Raw genomic sequence first — 25652 nt, forward strand, 5'->3', positions numbered from 1 at the left:
TCTAATAAAGAAGCTCTGCTCATTTGAATTTAGGGACAGATAAAGAGTGGGGAAAATTAATGATAGTAGCTTCAGTTAGACGGGTGGTGGGACCAGAGTTTGGAGCTCAAACGCGCACCTGCCATGAAAATAACGATAAAACAAAGACAGGCTCGCAACGTCTCTTCTATGGGAGAGAGGCTGCAGGAAAGAAAAAAAGGGCATCCCCCACTAGGCCAGGAAGTCTATTTTGTACTCTGTCGAGGCTGGATAGGCTGTTTTTAGCAGCTCCTGCCCAGATGTAGTACCAGCACTCCATCCTTGGGCGTACTTGGCTTTTATACAGATAGAGAATTGCAGCAGTACTGAGATATCTTCTGGAGCGGTAAAAGGATCCAACCATTTCCCAGTGTCCTTGGCAACAGACCTGATGTATGTGTTCCATTTCAGATCAGGAGTAAAAGGTCAACCCCAGAAGCTTGGCAAAACATGGAGCCTCCCCAAGACGAGAACCATCCATCACAATTGATGTCAGATGGGGCTTATAGCGTTGATGATGTAGAGCTAGAAGGTTGGTTTTGGATGCATTAAAGGTAACCAGTCACCTCTTCCCCAACTCTACTACGCGCTCAAGATCAGAGGAGAGAGTATCAGAGAGAATTTTGTCATTTATGGCCTTTGATGTGTTGCCATAGATTGTCGTGTTATCAGCATAGATGTCAACGAATGATTTAAATATATGTTTTGGGAGATCATTGATATAGACCAAGAAGATAGTTTGGCTCAGGATGGACTCCTGAGGGACTCCAGCATTAATACTGCGAGCCTCGTATTTCTGGCCATCAACCACTGCTCTTATAAACCTATCGGAGAGAAATGATTTAATAACTGAGAAAGCATTACCAGTGATGCCGTTGCTGGAAATCTTGTGAATTAGGCCCTTATGCCATACCTTATCGAACGCCTTTAATATGTCAAGAGCAATTGCCTTGGAAAGGAACACTTTGTCAAGAGATTCACTAATCCTATGTTATATAACCGTTAGCATATCTGCTGTAGATCTTGCGGAGCCGAAATCATATCGCATGTCATTAAGAAGCTTAGGTGGCTGACTACTTCTTTATTTATTATGGAGTCCAACAACTTACTCATGACACACAGGAGACTTATTGGTCTGTACTGAGAGGGAGAAGGGTTTTCGCCTGAATTCTTAAATTCAAGAGCATACTGATGAGGTTTTCCAGGTTGTTGAAAAGCGCTTATCCTTAAGGCAACGCTTAAATAGTTTTGTAAGTATGGGGGCAAGTTATGGTTGGAGCTTTTTCAGCACTATAACTGGAATGCTTTCAGGGCCACTTGCTTTACTGGAATCAAGGTTCTTTATTAGCTTGGCGCCTTCACGCACAGATATTTGCATAACGTGTTGGAGGAAATAGGTAGTTGATGGTCTTCGTCGCTTAAGGTAGAATTAGCTGCAAAGTTCTTTGCAAATAGTCCTGCCTTGTCTGAGGTTGACGAGATGACCTCAGGTCCATTGATGATGGTTGGGATAGAACGCACGCTTCTGTTCAGGATGCTATTTGCCAAAACTAGTCGGAACCAAACCGCTGCTCAGCTACTTTGGATTTAACGGACTGAGAATATAGATCTCTCGTATTTTATTACTCATTTACAGTGGAGGGTTGCAGTCCTGTAAGCAGCTTTAGTCTCAGTACATCTATTACGTTCGTAGCTATGGAAAAGGTGAGTTCTGTGCGCGATGTCAGCAGCACATTCTGGCGAGAACCATGGCTGGCTGTCAGTTTTTTTTTTTTTTGGAATATGCATACACACGTACATCCATTACACACACATTTATATACATACCCCCCATACGCACACACACACACACACACACACACACACATACATATATATACATATATATATATATATATATATATATATAAACGATCAATTTTTATAACTTTGACCCTATTATGACCCCTAAACATTTATTGTTTTGGGCTCAAATCAAGTTATTAAGTAAGGTACCTATCTAAAAGTTCAAGTGTTTAGACCAAAAATAGTGTGAGGAGTTTAGTAGAATTCTCAAAGGTGAAATCGTTGAACTTTGACCCCTTAACTGCCGATCACATCGATTATCCCAAATCTCAGTAGCCTGTATATCAAATTTCTGTAGACTAAAAATTAACAGAATTATTGCGTAGGGAAATGTATACAGACACACAGACCGACGGACAGATACACAGATACACAGACATGTTCGCTTTTATAGATATATTTGTATGGGTGCCAGGCGTTACCCGGGTATTTGGAGGTGTATATTGAGTAAAAAAAAAAGCGGTCAATTTTTTTAAAATTTGACCCCTATTATGACCTCTTATTATTTATTGTTTTGGGCTCAAATCAAGTTATTAAGTTAGATTCCTATCCAAGGAACCTATATCTAAAATTTCATGTGTTTAGACCCAAAATTGTCGGAGGAGTTTGGTATACATATATATATATATATATATATATATATATATATATATATATATATATATATATATATATATAGATTCAGTGTTTATTTAGCATGGAAAAAAAAGTCTTGCATGCCACTGATGAAATTTTAAATTATTCATACTATAAACTTTATTCAGACAATCACGAAAATATATGCAAGTTAACAGTGGGATCATATATATTTTCTTAAAAACTTGAATAAAATTAATTTTTGCAGAATTTAATAATATAAATGAGCTTACAGATTAATGATAAAATTACGCATATTATTACATAATCTAACATAATATTTGATTTTTAATCATAAGTTATATATTGTATTAGTTTAATTGAACTCGTAAATTACTGTAAATTTTTACATTAATTGTAGTTAGATCTACATGATTCCTTCATTAAAATAATTATAATTACTCTGCGTGAAATTGTACGTATATAGACACACAAGTTTCACACACACACACACACACATACACACACACACACACACACACACACACACACACACACACACACACACACCAGAAAAGAGATAATTTGTTTTTACAAAATCAAATGAAAACCATCAATTAAAGGAATCAATTGTAGCATATGAAAATAGGCATTAGATTAAATTAAGTCAGAAGTTCTATATTTCGACTATGATTCAGATTCAGATTATTCGTCTCTACACACACACAAACACGCACACACACGCACACACACACACGCACACACACACACACATATATATATGTGTGTGTGTGTGCCCGTTTGTGTGTGCCCGTGTGTGTGTGTGGGTGTGATAAAGTGACATATATATGGATTAAATACAGTACAGTTTAAACGATTAAAGTGTCGCAATGGAGAAAACTTATACAGCTATATTTTAAAATAATCATTGCCAAAATCAATTTAGTTTAAATGATTAACTAGTAGGCATGATAAATTTAACTGCATTTTTCCTCAATAACCACCTCTATACGGGTTAAGAACTGGGAGCATACGTTTTCACAACCGCGGAGGGAGTCTTGCGAATACTTTGCGGACGGGAACAATCAGGCTGCTTTTGTTTGTGTGCGAAATGATATTGGTGATATTTTCGACGTATGACCAAACGAAGTAGTTCAGGAGGTACAGGTCTGAGAAAAATAAAAGAAGGGTGCAAATTCTTAGCATTCTTTCTGAAGCCAAGCCTGGGTCTGTTTTGACCGGTGGGCAGGGTCTGCCAGAGGCAACCCGATTGCACCAGGGGGGTCATCACACTTTTCAGCAAATCCAGGTACACTTTGGCGTGGACTTTCAAGCCGACATCGAAAATATGGGGTTGGATCTCACTAGAAACCACACCAAAGATCATAACCGTGGCCGAAAACGTTGTGTTCATCAATCAGAGAACGCCCCTGTTCTTTGTTGCAACTTACCGATGGATTTTGAGGATGCTTGCAATGGGCTTGTTGTGATAATTTGGATTGATATAGACCATAAGCTGTACCGCGGCGAATCTCCGATCTCGCTCGTTGAAATTTGTGTCATTTTTAGACATAATAGATAGTGTCTATCGGCCATGGAATTTGTACACAACTGGCCAACTATTAGAGGTTTCCAACAAAAAAAAGAGAACCAGTTTCAGCAAACGGAAATGTAAGCATATCGTCTCATCTTGTGCGACAATTGTATTCTTCCACCATTTTATCAAGAAACCAGATAGTCGTTTTATACTTTTCTGTTTATTAATAATCTTTTTTTAGTATCATTGTATTATTGTAAAAGTTATATGCATTATTTAAACAAATATCTAAAAAAAAAACCATATATTTATATATAACATATATCATTCATGCATATTACTATCTGTATATGCCATCCTATAAAATTATAAATAAAGAAATGATCAGTAAAAGTCTTATATTTTACCGTTGCTTTCTTTAACTAATAAATATATTGAGATGGAAGTATACAATAAGCTTAAAAATAAAAAAAAAATATTCCAAACAATAAGACTTATCACATGAATCTATGTTTAATTTCGTCGGTATTTCGCAATAAAAACCATTTTTACCAGATTTTAGTGTATATTTTGGAGTGTGCGAACGTTCAGCAAATTATTCTTTTTTTTTTTTTTTCAAAAACGTATGAAATACAAGCAGGCCGCCCCACATTGCTGGTCAACAAATACGCTTGAATATGACATACAGATTAATGCAGAGTTCGTATTTATTATTATATTATATTGGCAAAATATATAGTAATGATTTTAGCGGAGTAGGGGAGCAGTAGCCTTTTATATATCTAATGCTTTTGACAGGGTATGGCATGATTGTCTTCTAATGAACATCAGATACTATGGTATTGCTAGACGAATACTTAACATAATTAAACCATTCTTAAATAACAGAAGTATCCAGAGTGTCCTTCGTGGTCGTACATCTAAACAATATGATAAAGGTCGAACATTTGGCATTTATTATTCCTGATATTCATAAATGGCATCCCTGAGAGAATACTCTCTGAGATGGGTATATTCCCTGACAACAGCACGCTCTATAACGGACACGAGGGGAAAACGAATGAACACATATCCCAGGCAATGGCGGAAACACTAGAAGAATACTTCCAGTCAGTAGCGTAATGTGGTCTAAAATGGATGGTAACGTTCAATGTTGCCAAGACTAAGCTTGTTTCCTTTCATAATAATAAACAACTATCTCAACTGCCCATAGCTATGACTGAAGATACATTACATGAAAGTACTTCGTTTAAACTCCTCCGCTTTATGTTTAGAGGGACAATGAGTTGGAAAAATACATCGAGAGCATTGCCAAGCCTTCTGCAAGGAATATGGGCTTTCTCTACGGCGGTAGAAAGTTACTTACGCCTGAAAGTATTCTGTACGTCTACAACGCCACCATCCGCCAATGAATGGAGTATTTTTGTCACATTTGGGTTGATGCATCTGCTACTACTCTCTACCCCCTGGACCTGGTTAAAAAGAAAGTCGCCAACCTAATAGGTCCATAATTTTCATCTGTTAATACCTCATTCCGTCAACGAAATATTGCACCCTTCTGCGTGTTTCACATGTATTTTAATGGGGAATGCTCCGACGAACTACAAGCACTTGTATACCTTCGAGATAAATACTTCCGACACCTGAAAGCAGCAAAATCCAACCCTACACAGTAGAGACCCCTAGACGTAGCAAATCATTTTACTCTAAAGTTACTTCCCTAAAACTGCTATACTTTGGAAATCCTTCGCGGATCCCTGCATTACCAACAGAACTGACATGCAGAAGTTCAAGTGTAATGTGAACAGCAACTTTGCTGCCAAACATAGTCCCTAATAGTAGCCCCCTACATCAAACTGGCACTGTGCCTTGTGTGGGGTTAACATGTGATTATGTTTTAATGACTCACGCACTACCACTGAGAATCGAAAACAAAACGTTTAACTTTTTTTTTTTTCGACGATAATGTCTTAGTTATGAGGACGGGTGTTGCAAGCGTAAACATTTAAACATGAACCAATAGCGATTCCGTTACGCATGCATACTCGTAATCCTGTCGTTCGACATTCATCTGACAAAATTCATGTTTGTAAATTTTGACAATTTGCACCGATTTCCCCCGGCAAAAACACAAATATGAATTTTCTCATGGAATCGAATGCCCTACAATTTCATGCCTGTAGCCCCAAAACTAACAAAGGAATTTAGTAGAATATATATATATATATATATATATATATATATATATATATATATATATATATATATTGAGAGAGAGAGACAGAGAAGCAGAGAGAGAGAGAGAGAAAGAGAGAGAGGGAGAAAGAGAGTGTGGTATATATATATATATATATATATATATATATATATATATATACATAAATATGTATAGAAAGAGGTGGGTGTTTACTATAAACGAAAATATTACGCAAGTATAAATCATGTAGAGTATCTGCATGAATATAATTACACGTAATAGTTAACTAAAGATAATCATCCCGTAAGAAAACACCCCAAACACTAATAGGGAATTAATTAAAATTAATGTTTAAAAGAATATCCAACTCAACTAGATTCTTTGCAGAAGATGCAATTCCCCGACCCATATCTAACGATATTTTTTTTTTTTTTAATATATAGAGAAAAGTGTTTGAATATGAATATCAATACAAAGAATGGTATAGGAGTATTGATATGTCTTACCCGGCTTTTCTTCAATTTTTTTTTCGAATGCCATGTTTTTTTACAAGAGAATCATTATTTACTAAGATCCGAAAGCCACTCATAGATAAGGTTCACATAGTGAAAGCTGGTCACTGAGAACACAGTTTAGTGATCGCTGGTGGTGGTAGGTTAATAGACATTTATTAATTAAAAGAGAGAGATAACAACATCTTGTTAACATTATACATGTTTTAGTAAACTGGAAAGCTTGCAAACGGAACTGAGTGCACAGGCGATCAGTTCTAGGAAATAAGATTAGTTCATTGAATCAGCGTTCAGATTAATGTTCAGACACAGAATAGAGAAAATCGGTTGGTATGGTTCATAGCTAGGAGAGTATGTTTTGTAAGTTTGGCGTAGAGGGACCACAAACAAAAACTTTAACGTGCATTTTATATGAAAAATAACGATAAAGAAGGAACAGCCTCGCCACGTATCTTCTATAGAAAATAAAAGGTGGAATGTACACAAATAGGACAGAAGCCACTTAGCTGCGAAACCGGTTTAGAACTTTGTAAAACAGGATAAGGTATTCTGACAAGCTCCTGGCCAGGTGTTTTAAGAGTACTTTAACTAATAAATATTTACGGTGTATTTGGCTCATACATATAGACAATTGTGGTAGGATTGAGATATCTGCAGGTACGGTAGAATGACCAAATCATATTTCGACCGTCTTGGCAATAAATTTAAAGTAATCCTCCATTCAAGGCCAGGGGTAAAAGTAAGACACAAAGGTAAGGAGCTACTTTGAGGCAGGGGCAATTAATAATTATTAGGGCAATGTGGAGCTCAGAAACTTGGTGTTGAAAATATAGGAACTTGGTTTGGATGCGTAAATATTATCTAGCCATGGTGTATCCCATTGCACCACGGTCTAAAAGTTGAAAAACATCTTTCTTATAGGTGATCGATAAAAAAAGATCTTGCTTATCGGGGATCGTTGAAGTGTATTCAAATATGGTATTATCGTCTTCATTCCCATTCATACGTCTGTCTGGTATTTCGATACATTTTGTTTAAATGACGTATTCTCATTTTCTGTAAGTAAATGTAAAATTCATTTTCATTTTTAAAGAGCTTCTTGCTGATCCAGAAGGGAGTGAGAGAACTTTATTTAAAAAAAGTAACACTTGCAACAATCTGCTAAAATTCAATTACATTTTTCTGTAGGAAGAATCACTATCCATTTGTTTTAGAGTAAATGATGTAAGTTGATAAAATATGTTAATCATAACAATCAGGGTAAGAATAATTTCATTTATGACTTCGACGTATGTAATATGATTGAAAATATAACGTAGATATTTATTAGGCAAGTTTATTATGCATATATTCAGCAGAAATGTGTAAACATATATAAGCACATACTTGTAAACATATATAAGAAAATACTTGCAAACATTTTAAACAAGTACTTGTAAACATATATAAAAAAATACTTGAAAACATATATAAGCAAATACTTGTAAACATATATAAGCAAATACTTGTAAACATATATAAGAAAATACTTGTACACATATATGAGCAAATACTTGTAAACATATATACGCAAATACTTGTAAACACATACAAGCAAATACTTGTAAACATATATAAGTCAATACTTGTAAACATATATAAGTCAATAATTGTTAACATATATAAGCAAATACTTGTAAACATATATAAGCAAATACTTGTAAACATATATAAACAAATACTTGTTAACATATATAAGCAAATACTTGTAAACATATATAAGACAATACTTGTAAACATATATTAACAAATACTTGTAAACATTTATGAGCAAATACTTGTAAACATATATAAGCAAATACTTGTAAACATATATAAGTCAATACTTGTAAACATATATAAGCAAATACTTGTAAACATATATAAGAAAATACTTGTAAACATATATGAGCCAATACTTGTAAACATATATGAGCAAATACGTGTAAACATATATAAGCAAATACTGGTAAACATATATAAACAAATACTTGTAAACATATATAAGTCAATACTTGTAAACATATATAAGCAAATACTTGTAAACATATATAAACAAATACTTGTAAACATATATAAGCAAATACTTGTAAACATATATAAACAAATACTTGTAAACATATATAAGTCAATACTTGTAAACATATAGAAACAAATACTTGTAAACATATATGAGCAAATACTTGTAAACATATATACGCAAATACTTGTAAACATATATAAGCAAATGCTTGTAAACATATATAAGTCAATACTTGTAAACATATATAAGCAAATACTTGTAAACATATATAAGCAAATACTTGTAAACATATATAAACAAATACTTGTAAACATATACAAGTCAATACTTGTAAACATATATAATCAAATACTTGTAAACATATATAAGCAAATACTTGTAAACATATATAAGCAACCACTTTTAAACATATATAAGCAAATACTTGTAAACATATACAAGCAAATACTTGTAAACATATATAAGAAAATACTTGTAAACATATATGAGCAAATACTTGTAAACATATATAAGCAAATACTAGTAAACATATATATAAATAAATAACTTGTAAAAATATATAAGTTTATACTTGTAAACATATATAAGCAAATACTTGGAAACATATATAAACAAATACTTGTAAACATATATAAGTCCATACTTGTAAACATATGTAAACACATACTTGTTAACATAGATAAGTCAATATTTGTAAACATATATGAGCAAATACTTGTAAACATATAAAACAAATACTTGTAAACATATATAAACAAATACTTGTAAACATATATAAGCAAATACTTGTAAACATATATAAGCAAATACTTGTAAACATATAAAAGCAAATACTTGTAAACATATATAAACACATACTTGTAAACATATATTAGCAAATACTTGAAAACATATATAAGCAAATACTTGTAAACATATATAAGCAACTACTTTTAAACATATATAAGCAAATACTTGTTAACATATACAAGCAAATACTTGTAAACATATATAAGAAAATACTTGTAAACATATATGACCAAATACTTGTAAACATATATAAGCAAATACTGGTAAACATATATAAATAAATTACTTGTAAACATAAATAAGCAAATACTTGGAAACATATATAAACAAATACTTGTACACATATATAAGTCAATATTTGTAAACATATATGAGCAAATACTTGTAAACATATATAAGCAAATACTTGTAAACATAGGTAAGCAAATACTGGTAAACATATATAAATAAATAACTTGTAAACATAAATAAGTTAATACTTGTAAACATATATAAGCAAGTACTTGTAAACATATATAAGCAAATACTTGTAAACATATATAAGAAAATACTTGTAAACATATATAAACAAATACTTGTAAACATATATAAGCAAATACTTGTAAACATATAGAAGGCAATACTTGTAAACATATATAAGCAAATACTTGTAAACATATATAAACAAATACTTGTAAACATATATAAACAAATACTTGTAAACATATATAAGTCAATACTTGTAAACATATATAAGCAAATACTTGTAAACATATATAAACAAATAATTGTTAACATATATAAACAAATACATGTAAGCATATATAAGCAAATACTTGTAAAAATATATAAACAAATACTTGTAAACATATATAAACAAATACTTGTAAACATATATATGTCAATACTTGTAAACATATATAAGCAAATACTTGTAAACATATATAAACAAATACGTGTAAGCATATATAAGCAAATACTTGTAAACATATATAAGCAAATACTGGTAAACATATATAAACAAATACGTGTAAGCATATATAAGCAAATACTTGTAAACATATATAAGCAAATACTGGTAAACATATATAAACAAATACTTGTAAACATATATAAACAAATACTTGTAAACATATATAAGAAAATACTTGTAAACATATATAACCAAATACTTGTAAACATATATAACTAAATACTTGTAAACACATATAAGCAAATACGTGTAAACATATATAAACAAATACTTGTAAACATATATAAACAAATACTTGTAAACATATATGAGCAAATACTTGTAAACATATATAAGCAAATACTTGTAAACATATATAAGCAAATGCTTGTAAACATATATAAGTCAATACTTGTAAACATATATAAGGAAATACTTGTAAACATATAAAAGCAAATACGTGTAAACATATATAAACAAATACTTGTAAACATATATAAGTCAATACTTGTAAACATATATAAGCAAATACTTGTAAACATATATAAGCAAATACTTGTACACATATATAAGCAACCACTTTTAAACATATATAAGCTAATACTTGTAAACATATACAAGCAAATACTTGTAAACATATATAAGAACATACTTGTAAACATATATGAGCAAATACTTGTAAACATATATAAGCAAATACTGGTAAACATATATATAAATAAATTACTTGTAAAAATATATAAGTTTATACTTGTAAAATATATAAGCAAATACTTGGAAACATATATAAACAAATACTTGTAAACATATATAAGTCAGTACTTGTAAACATATATAAGCAAATACTTGTAAACATATATAAACAAATACTTGTAAAAATATATAAACAAATACGTGTAAACATATATAAGAAAATACTTGTAAACATATATGAGAAAATACTTGTAAACATATATAAACAAATACTTGTAAAAATATATCAGTCAATACTTGTAAACATATATACACAAATACTTGTAAACATGTATAAGCAAATACTTGTAAACATATATAAACAAATACTAGTAAACATATATAAACAAATACTTGTAAACATATATAAGTCAATACTTGTAAACATATATAAGTCAATACTTGTAAACATATATAAACAAATACTTGTTAACATATATAAGAAAATACTTGTTAACATATATAAGCAAATACTTGCAAACATATATAAGCAAATACTTGTAAACATTTATAAGCAAATACTTGTATATATATAAGCAAATACTTGTACACATATATAACTGAATGCTTTGTTAAATGATGTATATCTACATGGATATAATTAAAAAGAGCGAAAAATATATAAACAAACACGATTAACCAATTAATAACTTAGTAAAGACTAAAACTGAGATTTTCTTCTACCTGGATCTATTTTCGTTTCATATACGTTTCAAAATTGTTAACGGCGGGTTATTGAGTGTAACGCATATTTTATTAATTTATTTCTTTGTATTTGATAAAACACGAAGGAACAATTAATATTTTAACTACTTAGAATATTAATTGTTCCTTCGTGTTTTATCAAATACAAAGAAAGCAATGAATAAAATATTCGTTAAATTCAATAAAACGTCGTTAATCATAAATCGTCGTTAACCATAACCGTCGTTAACCATAAACCGTCGTTAACGTTAAATGCATTAACGTGTTTCACATTCTAAATAAAACGCTTCCGTCCCATAAAAAAATACAATGATAATGTGGTTGTGCGTGTAATTGTGAAGCACCAGTTGCACAACCCCAACCGCATACATTCTGAATAATAAGTATTGCTTGAGTTCAGTTGCAAGGAAAATCCAGAATCATTGGAAACAATGTCAAGATAAGAATAGAGCACATACTTCTATTATGCTTATCCCTCTAAGTACTGGCTTTACTCAAGGTTGCTGAATTCCGTAATCTAACAGAAACCAACGAGATTATGCAGTATATGCTATATAATATAACCCAAAAAATCATATGAATAAAATGCTCGTAGAATTCCAGAAACTTTGTTCTACAATATGAAATAATCTGGTTAAAAATATCGTATAGTCATCATCAGGTTGTTACGCAAAAAATAAGTAGTTTTTGAAAGCTAGTTTCTTCTGTGGAACACAAATATTTATTGAGCCGCCTCTGGATTACAGTGACAATTCGTTAGAATCATTGGCATGTTCAGTTTTGCGACCATCCTTTCCTATTTACTTCTCTCTGAATATATATATATATATATGTATATATATATATATATATACCTATCTATTTATTCACCTGTATAACTTGCATATATGTATACACACACACACACACACATATATATATATATATATATATATATATATATATATATACATATATATACACCCATATATATATAAATACATATAACTGTACATATATATATAAATCTATACATATATATATAAATCTATACATATATATATATAAATCTATACATGTATATATATATATATATATGTGTGTGTATGTGTGTATGTGTGTATGTGTGTGTGTGTGTGTACATTTTGGTTACAACCATTATTTAAGCACGTCTGATTGAACACGGTAGAGTTTTTTTTTCAGTTTTATTTTTCTGGATATATTTTCCAATCACCGAACGTTCTTTTTTTTATTTCAGCTGACATATTGTATATAATGGCGCCCAAAATTTGTTGTTCAGCCATATTCTTCTCAAGAGATTTTTATCGGGTAATTCTTCCGTCATCATGAGCGATTGTTGTTGTCATCGTTTTCTTTTTCTTTTTCTTTAAATCTTGATACATTTATTTTGGGGGGGGCATTAAGGTGGGCGCAGGATTGTAAGGGACGGATCCTTTTTATTTTTAATTTCAATTTTCTCATTTTATAGTTTATTTATTTCGTTTCTATTTAGTTATTAAATACTGTTAGTATATTTGTGCCGGTGTTAAATGAGATCGGGTTAAAATTGACTGAAGTTGTTTTTATTAATATGACTTCTAGTAACTTTAGTTCACGTATCGTATGTTAGTATTGTTACGTTAGATATTTCTAATGTCGGGTGACTGTACGTTTTTATCGTGGGATATGAGGTATTGTTTTATGATGCTCTTGTCAGGCTAAGGATGGGTTAGTCGTCGGGAGAGTGCTGTTGTGGTTTGGCCTATGTATGCGTTATATGAGTTTTTAGTATTGGTTCGGAGACATTCTTCAAAGGGGCACATGAATGTATACACTATATATGTATACACTATATATGTATATATATATACATATGTGTGTGTATATTAGTAAGTAGTATTATCTTGAAAATATATATGGCACTTAGGCTATAGAATATTTTCTACCTTTATCTCCGTCAACAATTTAATTTAATCACTCTTACTACGTGTTTCCATGTGTACCTGAGGTACTGGATTTGCCAGTTATGAAATCATATTCTTTGTAGTGCACAGATCCATTAATCCTAGCACATGTGAGCTTACATATCATGTTGCAGTAATTGAACATAACTTTGTATGCTTCTTTTTTCCCTTTTAGGCTGGGATTCGGGTTCTTGTTTCTTTATTTTATAAATTGATGTTTTTTTACTGGTCTTATTTTGGATTGATATATTTTTTATTATTCATTTAATTATTAACAACTATTATCATTATTCTTAGAATTTTTGTTGTAATTACTTAATAATTAATCTTGGGGTTCTTTAAAGTGAATAATAGCTCAGATCTCAACTGTCTACACGGGTTATTTTAGTATCAACATCTGCTAGCTTTACGTACTATTTTAAAATTTGCTATCAGCAATAGTCAATTAACCTTGATATCCTGTATTATTATCTGATTAAATACAAAATTAGCGTTTGATTAATGGTTGATTGTATTCCATACACCTATATAAAAAACACGAAAATACTGATTACATACAATAGGCTGAGGAGAACGTGTTATATTGTTATTATTATTAGTATTAGACGAAACCACTTGTGCGCGTATGTTACGTGAGTTCTTATTAGTAAAGATATGAGTCTTAGTGAGAGTTCTTGTCTTATTACATATGATGTTGTATCTTAGAGAGAGAGAGATGTGTTGTAATGACATTTTATAACACAGACATATAATAACAATACAATTTACCTTTTTGTAGAAATCACAAACACAAAGATGAGCTTTATCACAAAACACATGATGAATTTATTTCTTTACGACCGGTCGTGATTTCCTCATTAAGAATTCAATGTTTCACATTTTAGTTTCTAAAGTGACGTCTCGCTTCAAACGTCCGCCTGTCTCTAAGTTTTCTCACTGATCGTCTCCCCTGACTGTCTCCCCGACCAACTAACTCTCACTTGCTATATTGAGAAATCCATGCATCCCGGCCACGTGAGCAAAATTCACGTGTTTCAACATGCGCGATGTGCACGTTTCCGACATTGATTTCCCAATAACCTATTTTTTCTTGTGTTGTTTCCACAAAGGAATTCAACCTACATATCTAATTTATTTAACCCATATTTTATTATCCACATTCTTTTAACAATTGAATAGTTTATTTATTATTTATTTCATCCGAATTAACAATTTACTGGACATTCAATTTAAACCTATTGTTCTTTAAAACTTATGTCCAGGGTTCGATTTCTGCTTTCTCTTATTTTCATTTTAACTAATCTCTCTATTTTTATACTTACATGAACAGGGGACAGCTCTCATCATGTAACAAACGTACGAGGACGAATCGCGGAAATTCCTGTGTAGTTTCAAAATTACTACCAATTTTATTTAATTATCGAGCACCGTCGAAGTAAATACTGACAATAGATATGTGAAATAACTACAATATATATATATATATATATATATATATATATATATATATATATGTGTGTGTGTGTGTGTATACAATGAATATATGAAAACTACAATATATATATATATATATATGCAATGAATATATGAAAACTACAATATATATATATATATATGCATAAGATATTAACATATAACTAATATATATAGAGTGCCTTGGCAAGGAAAAAAACAAGCAAAATTTAAAAAGACACACTAAGCAAAATGAATACAAACAGCATACTAAAGCTGGTTTGTCAGGACATGGTTCCAAAAGAGGGGGATCACTATTTATGTTAATTTAACCTAAAATAAACACCCGCTTTATGCCCACTGTTGATGTGTTTCTTTTATTTGTTTTAGGGGTGGTATGTATTTGGCTCGGTAGACCAACACAAAACTTACCTTAAAAACTTTTTTTCAATAAGTTTTCAGGTGTGCTGAAAACGAATATCGCATTAACTTTTTTCGTAATTAAGTGTTTTTTCCCCCGGTATTAATAAGAATATACACACGTTTTGGCGTACAAAGATTGCCACCACTTATAATATAAAGTATTACATTGCATAATGCCGGACAATATTTATTTATGGACTTTAAATGCTATAGTCGTTTTCAGCACACTCTAAACCCTATAGAAAACAAGTTGTTTAACGTAGTTTGTGTGTTGGTCTACCAGGAGACAATTACCAACGAAACACTGCCCCATAAAAAAAGTTTACTATGATGTAGTGGTTTATGTTACATAAAAACAAGATAGAAAAATGATCCCCACTTTTTGAAAATATAATTTCTTCATATTTTGGAAACTACTCGCTTCCTGGAATTTAAAACATTATTTTCGAAAATCTCGCAAATCTATACTAGCGGTAATTTCCAAAGATTTTTTAGGGTAAAAACACACTGCACCATACCAATTTTTCAGCCATAGTCATTTGCTTTCCTAGTTTTGTATAGGTATTACAAATATCTCATATTTCTCCAAAAAATCTGGCCTTGATGGAGGAGAAACAAACAACTTGCTGCTAATTTAAAATGATCTGAAATAGCAGCAAGAAGAGACTTGATTTAAAATTATTTCTCATATGTTATATAACGTTTCTTAGTCTTTTCAAACATAAACTAAGTTTCACAGTGGATAAGGAATATTTGATACTGGAGATATTAACAATCGTACCATATTTCACTAAGGAGAGATATATCATATGAGAAATCTTAAGATTCAGTGTCCCACTGCGTATATATATGATCATTTGAAACCATATCAGCAAGTTTTAGTCTCCCCTCCATGAAGGTCAGATGTTTGGGGAAATATAAAATATGTTTTAATTCATATGCAAAACTAGAAAAATAAATTACTATGACTGATATATGTATGTATGTATGTATGCACGAAATAAGTTTATCTTCCTTTAAAATTATGTTTTAAACATTTACTGCTCATATACAATAAATACATGATAATGTGTAGTAATCCCTTATCCCAATGGTTTTAAGAAATGGTAGTCTTAACCAAAAACCGTTAAAAACGTAAGTTCGTATAGACTAACTATGAGTCGGCTAGTTTTAACAAGAATTGCAATTAAATGTTAAAAATAAAGTAATCTTTAAAAAAATATACAGAAATACACAAAAAATCATACACACACACATACACACACACACACATATATATATATATATATATATATATATATATATATGCATATAAATATGTGTATATATACATATATATCTGGGTGTGTGTACATGTATATATATACATATATTCACACAGTCATATATATATATATATATATATATATATATATATATATATATATATATATATATATATATAAGCACCGCCAAAAATGGCCGAAAAATCAAGTTGTTGTTGTTTTTAAAACGAAATTACATTTATTAAAATCCATTATTTCTGAGTAAATTTTCCCCCAGAAAGATAAAACCCTGAATGTTATCATATAGAGAGCAGAATAATTTAAAACTTTTTCTACTATTTTTAATTAAATTTTAAATGTTAAATTTTCCCCAAAAGTTATCAATTGGCGTTTTTTGTGTTGCACAGAAAACGCATATAAATAGTTAAAATCAAAGATTTTTGAAAGAATTAATTTGTTTATTACTTGTCTATCTAAGATTTAGGGTGATTTTCTATGAGAATATGCAAAAATATTACAATATAAGTACCTGGATTTCAAATAATTCCACTTATTTCTATAGGCAACCAGTTACTTCGAGTTGATTTGATTACTGTTTACATTTGTGCTTGATAAAAAGCCAACTACGGAAGACCAAAAAGCCAAAAAAAAAACGTATTTTTCAGTGACGAAAATTTCAATGTATTATTAACGCTGAGGGTGGTCAGTACCAGATGGGTGCCCATTTGTATGAGTTTGGTTTTTAATTTGTATGTGTGTGTGGGGGCCAGGCTCTCCGAAATGGGGATGGGGGGCAATTTGAAGCAGAATAAAAAAAAATATTTCACCGCGTTTGATCCACGTTAGTCGAAAAGCGGCAAACGTTTCCAAACTTGATCGAAAAAATAATGATATTTTTAACACAAAGGGCACAATATGTATCGAATTTTTTGTTGTATCGATTCTTCAAAGCATGCCCTGTTTAATAATGGTCAGGCTTTATTCGGCTCGCTAAAAGAAATTGTTAATTACTTCATCAAAGATTTTAAAATGGCTTTTTTCGTATAAATATAATTTTTTGTTTTGTTTTGCTTAAATCAAATTTATTATTGTACTTAACATATTCACCGAATTTAACACTTTAAAACTCAAAAGCGTGATAATTAAAGGCAATCGAAGTTCTGATATTAAGACATTAAAATAAGGTATGCAAACAAGTTTTTTTTAATCTATAATCCCGCCCCTTACAACAACATATTATGTTTTGTTCAGTTTCAGATGATTATTTTAAGCATATTTGGAATCCCCTCAAAACTAGGGGTGGGGGTTGTAAGCCAAACAATATATATATATATATATATATATATATATATATATATATATATTGTTTATGAAAAATAAGTGCACTGTTATAAAGTGCATTCTTCTCTTAATAATCGCTGAAAATTTTGTATTGTTTTGAGAATTACCTGATTTTTGGTAGATTTTAAAAAAGACGGTCCGTCAAAAAGTGCTTACCTGCCCCCCTCCATTTTTGCCGGTGTATATATATAAACAAGGGTAGATAGAGGAAGAGAGTAAACTCAATTCTAATAGAGGAGACATATCGGGATGATACAAAGCTCAACAAATTTCGATGAAGCTTATATTAGAACAAATAGGAGTGGGGAATACATTTAAAAATACTATATATATTGGAAAATAAAGAATAAATTCTTTATTTAATAAGGTTATACGTACATTAATTTTGTGTTCATAAAACGCAATCATGAAGGAGCGATTTAAAATTCATGATTAAAAACTTTTACATTACAGTCAACGTTTAAAATAAAATTAACGGGGTGAACAGAAGATACGAAAAATACATAGGGGAGTCAGTTGAGCGATTTCGCCCTCATTAATCAAAGCTATATCCGGGAATTTGTGTTGAAGAAAAAAAAAGATTAATGGGAATAGAAATATGTACAGATACAGATTATTACATTTTCACCCCAAACAAGGCACATTGCCACTTTGGTGTAGGGGTTACTACCAGAGACATAGGAATCAGGGGTAATGTGTAGGTGTTGGGCAGCAAGATGTCGGTGCTCTTTGCACTTGAACCTCTGCATGTCAATACAGTTGGGAAAGCAGGAATCCGGCAGTGAATTCCAAAGTCTAGCTGTCCTGAGGAAGAAACTACTGGAGTAGAAGGTTCTCTTACATCTAGGGATATCTACTGCAAAGGGGTTGGGTTTAGCTGCTTGTCCTTTTTGTTGGGGGTATTTACGTCGAGGGCGCACAAGGGCTTGCAGTTCGTCAGAGCATTCACCGTTAAAGTACTTGTTGAAAAGGCAGAGGGATGCAGCATTTCGCCGATGGGACAGGGGCTTAAGTTTAGATGACAGTTCAGGACCTATCAGATTGGCGACGCTCTTTTGAACCTTGTCTAAAAGCGAGATACTAGTGGCAGATGCACCAGCCCAAATATGACAACAATACTCCATACATGGGCAAATGGTGGCCTTATAAATATATAGGATACTTTTGGGTGTTAGTACCTTTCTTGCTCGCTAGAGAGAACCAACTTTCTTCGCAGCGCTCCTGGCGATACTCTCAATGTAATTGTTCCAAATCATGTTTCATGAGAGCGTTAGGCCGAGGAGTTTACAGGATGCACTTTCAGATAAAGAGTCATTGGCCAATGCTATTGGTGGTAGAGAAGGTTTCTTGTAATTATTGAATGAAACGAGTATACTCTTGGCAGCATTGAATGTGGCCAACCATTTATTCCCCCATTCCACTAGAGATCAAAGGTCATCCTCTCGTGTTTCTGCCATTTCTTTAGATATGTGTTCATTTGATTTACTGTCGTGTCTGATATAGAATGCGGTGTCGTCAGCATATATACCCATCTCACAAGCAATTTTGTCAGGGAGGTCATTTATGAATATTAGGAATAACAGAAGTCCTAAGATAGGCCCCAGAGGCACTCCCGCATTTATATCATATTGTTTACATGTACGACCGTCGAGAACAACCTGGATTTTTCCCTTATCTAAGAAGGATTTAATTATGTCATGTATTCTTCCAGTGATTCCATATGATCTGATTTTCCTGAGAAGACCTTCATGCCATAACCTGTCAAAAGCCTTAGATATATCTAGCTACCGCTCTACCCTCCCCGCTTTGTCCACAGACTGGTATATACGCTTGGAGATTACTGTTAGGATGTCTGCTGTTGAACCGGCTTGCCTAAATCCATATTGTTTGTCAGTCAGAAGTTTAGCATCTGTTAGGTGATGAACTAGAGGTTGGTTAATTGTGAGAACTGGAGCTACTTAGGCGGAGCACTTTTTAATAGCACAGCCGGGGTGAGATCAGGTCCATATGCTATTGCAGTGTCAAGATTTCTTATGATATCATGATCCTGAGAAGAGGTAATTTTCAGATCGTCTAATGTGGCGTCTGTCCGCAAAGGAAAGCCAGGGAGGAGGTGGTTGGCAGGGTCCAGTGAAGAGTTGGAGGCAACCGACTGGCAAGCATGTTAGCCTTCTCAGTTGCAGAGCAAACAACCTCTTGATTGTTGGATAGTGGGGGGATTGTTGATTGTCCATTATTTACTACACTATTGTAGATTTTTCAGACGTCGCGGGTTCCTAATTTCTGTGATTCGTTTTTTGATAGTTTCAGTAAATTCTTACTTAGCTGTTGCTATTTCTTTCTTACAGTTACTTCTGGCTTCTATATACTTCTGCCTGTTTAAACTATACTTATGTCGGTTAAATCTGCGGTACGCATGCTGCCTTTGCGCGATGGCGGTTGCACAAGTAGAGGTAAACTATTGGGGAGTGTAGGGCTTGCTATAAAATTTCCGTGTGAGAACATGTGCTTCAATTGTTGTTTTGAACCATTCAGTGGTCTCATTTGCGCACTGTTCAACAGGAAGTGAAAAGATATTTTGCCATGGGGCGTCCCTGATGAGATCTCATATGGCTTCCCAGTCATCCTTTTTATAATATCTCGTTGTTTTGAGCAGTGGCTCTTCAATTTAGACTCTAAAGTTTAAGGCTATTTAACCTATTACCACTGCATGATCGGCGTTCCCAAGTGGGCTGTGACATTAGTTACACAGTCATCGGGAACTGTGGTCAGAAACAGATTTTAAGGTGATGCGTGTTGTTCTTGCTGGTCTGGGAAACGGGTTGAAACATAACCATCTGTGATAGGGAATGAGATATAGAGATCTACGTATATATATGAATATATATATATATATATATATATATATATATATATATATCTGTATACATTCATATATAAAATAGATCAATATGTATTTATATATACATATTATATATGTGCGTGTGTGTACATCCATATATACACACACACACACATATATATATATATATATATATATATATATATATATATATATATATATTTATGCAAAAAATTTACACAAACTATTTAATATTTCACTATTTCATTTGCCTAGGTGCACGAATGTTTTGCTGTGAAATGTATTCTTTTTCTTCTGAATGAAGGGGGAAGGTTACAAATATATTGTGTTCAAGGTTTGTGAATAATTTTTCATAATTAAATAAATAAATATTTTATAACACACCTTAATTCAAAATATTGGATTGAATACATAGTTTTCATTCTAAACTACGCAAGTTATACATACCCTCGATCCCTTTTTTATCCTTCACAATATTTTTTTTCATTTTTTATGCATATTACCATGTGATTACTCTCATTCTCTTTCTGTTTATTTAATACAATGTCCTTAAAAAATCTGTATAAAAAGAATGTATATTTTAATGTGGCATAAACAGATGACATTTTTTCTCTGATAAGTGTAATAGCAGATGCATCCATGCACATACGCAGGCAATAACTTAAGCAGAGTATAACCCCGGCATACGGCATTACAAATTAGTAACAAACAACAATACCGTATATAGTACACATTTGTATAATCAAAAGATATTATAAATAACATCGTACCGCGGGGGTAATACCGTAACCAGCGTCGTGAACAACACTGTATTCCGCATCGTAACCTGCAATACCGTATCATAGGATAATCGTATACCGGGATTCTACTTAATACCTCGTCTACTGAACTACATTCATTTCCAATTGAAAAACATTTATTCTATTTATTATGTAAGCAAATTGTAGCATTAATCTTCCTTGGTATTTGACGTTAAAAGTGTGTGTATAATTATTTCATACAAAAAATCCAGGAATTTTAAATAAGTGGCTTAGAAATGTATTCAATATGCGTTGATATTTAAAAAAAAAATGATATACGGTGAAGTAATATAATACTTTGAGTTTTACTGATTTATTATTTGCTATCCATATGATATTTGTGATTCAGGAGTAAAGTCATAAAATTATCTGCAATTTAAACATTATATATTCAAATTTCCAGAGCACGGCATATGTAGATCAATTCTTTAATGCATCTCTTTCCTCCAAAAAATATGTATCACCTGCACTGCCATCTTCTTCTCCCCTCCATCTGTTCATATTTTTCTTTCTTTTATGTTTAATTTTATAACAACAACAACAATAATAATAATAATGATAATAATAATAATAATAATAATAATAATAATAATAATAATAATAATAATTATTATTATTATTATTATTATTATTATTATTATTATTATTATAATTAGTTCACAAGGAGCTTTCGCACAGGTAATATAGACTTGTCCTTTAAAGCTACCTGTGCTGCTCCCTGGAAGCTGAGTGACCACAAATCGCATATTTCATTCCTTTCCAACTCTTTTGATATGTTCACATGAATTTGCGTTATCGCAACAACCGCTTACCGTTGATTTCTCGCTTACAGCGGCCATTGGTCTCCACTAAAATTTGAGTGCCAATAAGCCTCCTCAAGGACACAGTGCTTTTCGCACCTGTCCAGCGGAGGTCTAGTCAGCGCTCGCTCCTCGGTCATTCTGTCATCCTTGGGCCTTCTCTATTTGGCATCACTCTTTTAGAGTGATAGCGGTGATGGAGCAATGTGCGGTGATGGAGCAATGTGCAGCTTCAATATTCTTGGATCCATGTAAGGCTTCTTCAAGTTTTGCTTCTGCAGCAGTTTGTCTTGTCCGCGCATATGTATTGCTCTCCATATTCCACGGTTTTCCTTAGTATTTCAGCTGTTTTCATTATTGCTAATCGTTGTATACTTCCAGTAATCCTTCTGATTTCAATTTCTCCAATTCTTTTTTGAAATATTTTCGGAATTATTCCCAGTGCTCCTGTTACTATAGGTATATCCTGATTTTCTTCATCCTCCATATAACTTTCGGCTCTCTGGCTAGCTGTGTATATTTGCGCAGTGTTTACATTTTTTCTATATATTCATCTTGTTATAAACTCAAACAGTAAAATCTACGATATGCCAGGACTTTTTTCTTGATGGTTATTACAACATCTGGTATTCTTGTTTGGATAGTTGTATCTGCTTATATGTTAATGTTCCATAGGATTTGCGATTCGTAATTTTAAGTCCTGTTGCTGGTTCATGCTTGTACCAGGTTTCTGTGCGTTCGGGATGTGGTTGCTTGCATAATTCCCAGTGTACTGCCCTCCTTTATTGGTTATGTCTATTTTTACATTCCTTTTTCGCCAGTTTGCTGCATTCGCTTACGATATGGTTTATCAAGTCGTCTCTTTTTTGGCAGAGTCTACATTTGCTATTTTCTAATGTTTTGTCGATTTTTGCTTTGATGTAGTTTGTTCTTATTGAATTTTCTTGTGCTGCAGTTCTCCAGGATTCAGTTTCTCGGTTAACGTGTCCTTTTCGCATCAATGTCTAAGTGTTTTCGTGATTTTCATATTTTGTCATACGTATGAATCTTCCGTGTAGTGGTTTCTCTTCTTATTTTTCTTTTCTCGTCTCATCCGTAATCTATTTGTTTACTGATTTGTTGATTTTTATCGAGTGTCTCTCGGTGCCATAATTATCCTTTAACTTGTGTTTTTTAGTTCTTTTGTGTGTCATGGACACAGTCTTCTATACAAACCAGTCATTTCCCGCCGTCATTCCTTTTCACGTAAAATCGGTCAACATCGTCTTTTATTGTAGTGCATTGTGCTTCTTCTTTTTCTTCTTCTTCTTCTTCTTCTTCTTATTATTATTATTATTATTATTATCATTATTATTACTATTATTATTATTACTATTATTATTATTCCTATTATTACTACAATTAATATTAGTATTATTATTATTACTATTACTATTATTGATGTTGTTTTTATTATTATTATTATTATTAATATTAATATTATTTACAACAGCAGGCATTAGGAACACGATTGTTCAAAAAGTGGTTCTAGGAGAGGAAGTTGCTGCAGAATGACGGATTTGTGGTAAGACCGCCGAGTCAATTGCGTAGTGAAATAGCCCAGACAGAGTATCGCAAAAGACACGATCGCATGGGAGTGCGGATATATTAGGAGGTGTGTAAAAGGTTGGGATGATGTGTGCGGGAAAATAGTTTGTGGAGGTGCCTGATGAAGTGACAACAAGTAAGGATGGCAAAGTATAGGTATGGTGGGACAAAAGTGGCACAATGTCCAAGCAATTGGAACATTATCGTCTGGATTTGGTCGTCATTGACAAAGTCTCAAGAAACTGGCAGGTTGTAGACTTTTCAGTACACTGGGATAGGAATGTGAGAGAGAAAGAGAATGAGAATTGGAGCAATTATGCTCCAACTTCCTTGGAGATAAGGCGTATACACGGGGTTAAAACACAAATAACACCGGTCGTAGTTGGTACACTAGGAGTAGTATCAAGTCGTCTGAAGGGCCCTTAAAAAAATACTAAAAATTTCCGATGATTTAGATTAGGCCCCGCCAAAAATGGCCGAAAAATCAAGTTGTTGTCGTTTTTTAAAACGAAATTACATTTATTAAAATCCATTATTTCTGAGTAACTTTTTTTTCCAGAAAGATAAAACCCTGAATTTTATCATATAGAAAACAGAATAATGTAAAACTTTTTCTATCATTTTTAATTACATTTTAAATGTTAAATTTTCCCAAAAAGTTAACAATTGACATTTTTTGACTTGCACAAAAAATGTACATAAATATTAAAAAAAAAGGTTTTGGAAATAATTAATTTATTTAATTGTTGTCTAACTAAGATTTAGGATGATGTTCTAAGAGAATATGCAAAAATATTATAATATAAGTACCTAGATTTCAAATAATTCCACTTATTCATATAGGCAACCAGTGACTTTGCGTTGATCTAGAGTCTAGATCGACACTGTTTACGTTTGCTTTTGATAAAAAGTAAACTATGGAAGACCAAACAGGGCAAAAAAAAACTTATTTTTCAGTGACGAAAATGTCAATGTATTATTAACGCTGAGGCTGGCCAGTACCAGATGGATGACCATTTGTATGAGTTTGGTTTTTAATTTGTATGTGTGTGGGGGCAGGCTCCCAAAAATGGGGGAGGGGCAATTAAATTAAATTAAATATAAAAAAAATTATTTCAGCGCGTTTGGTCCACCGTAATCGAAAGCGGCAAACGTTTTCAAACGGGATCGAAAAAATGATGCTATTTTTAACACAAAGGGCACAATATTTATCGATTTTTTTTTAGTATCGATTCTTCAAAGCATGCCCTGTTTAATAATGGTCATGCATTATTCGGCTCGCTAAAAACATTGTT

Source organism: Euprymna scolopes, chromosome 9, assembly GCF_053919585.1.
Source record: "Euprymna scolopes isolate OS-2025 chromosome 9, ASM5391958v1, whole genome shotgun sequence".
NCBI classification, from domain to species: Eukaryota; Metazoa; Mollusca; class Cephalopoda; order Sepiida; family Sepiolidae; genus Euprymna; species Euprymna scolopes.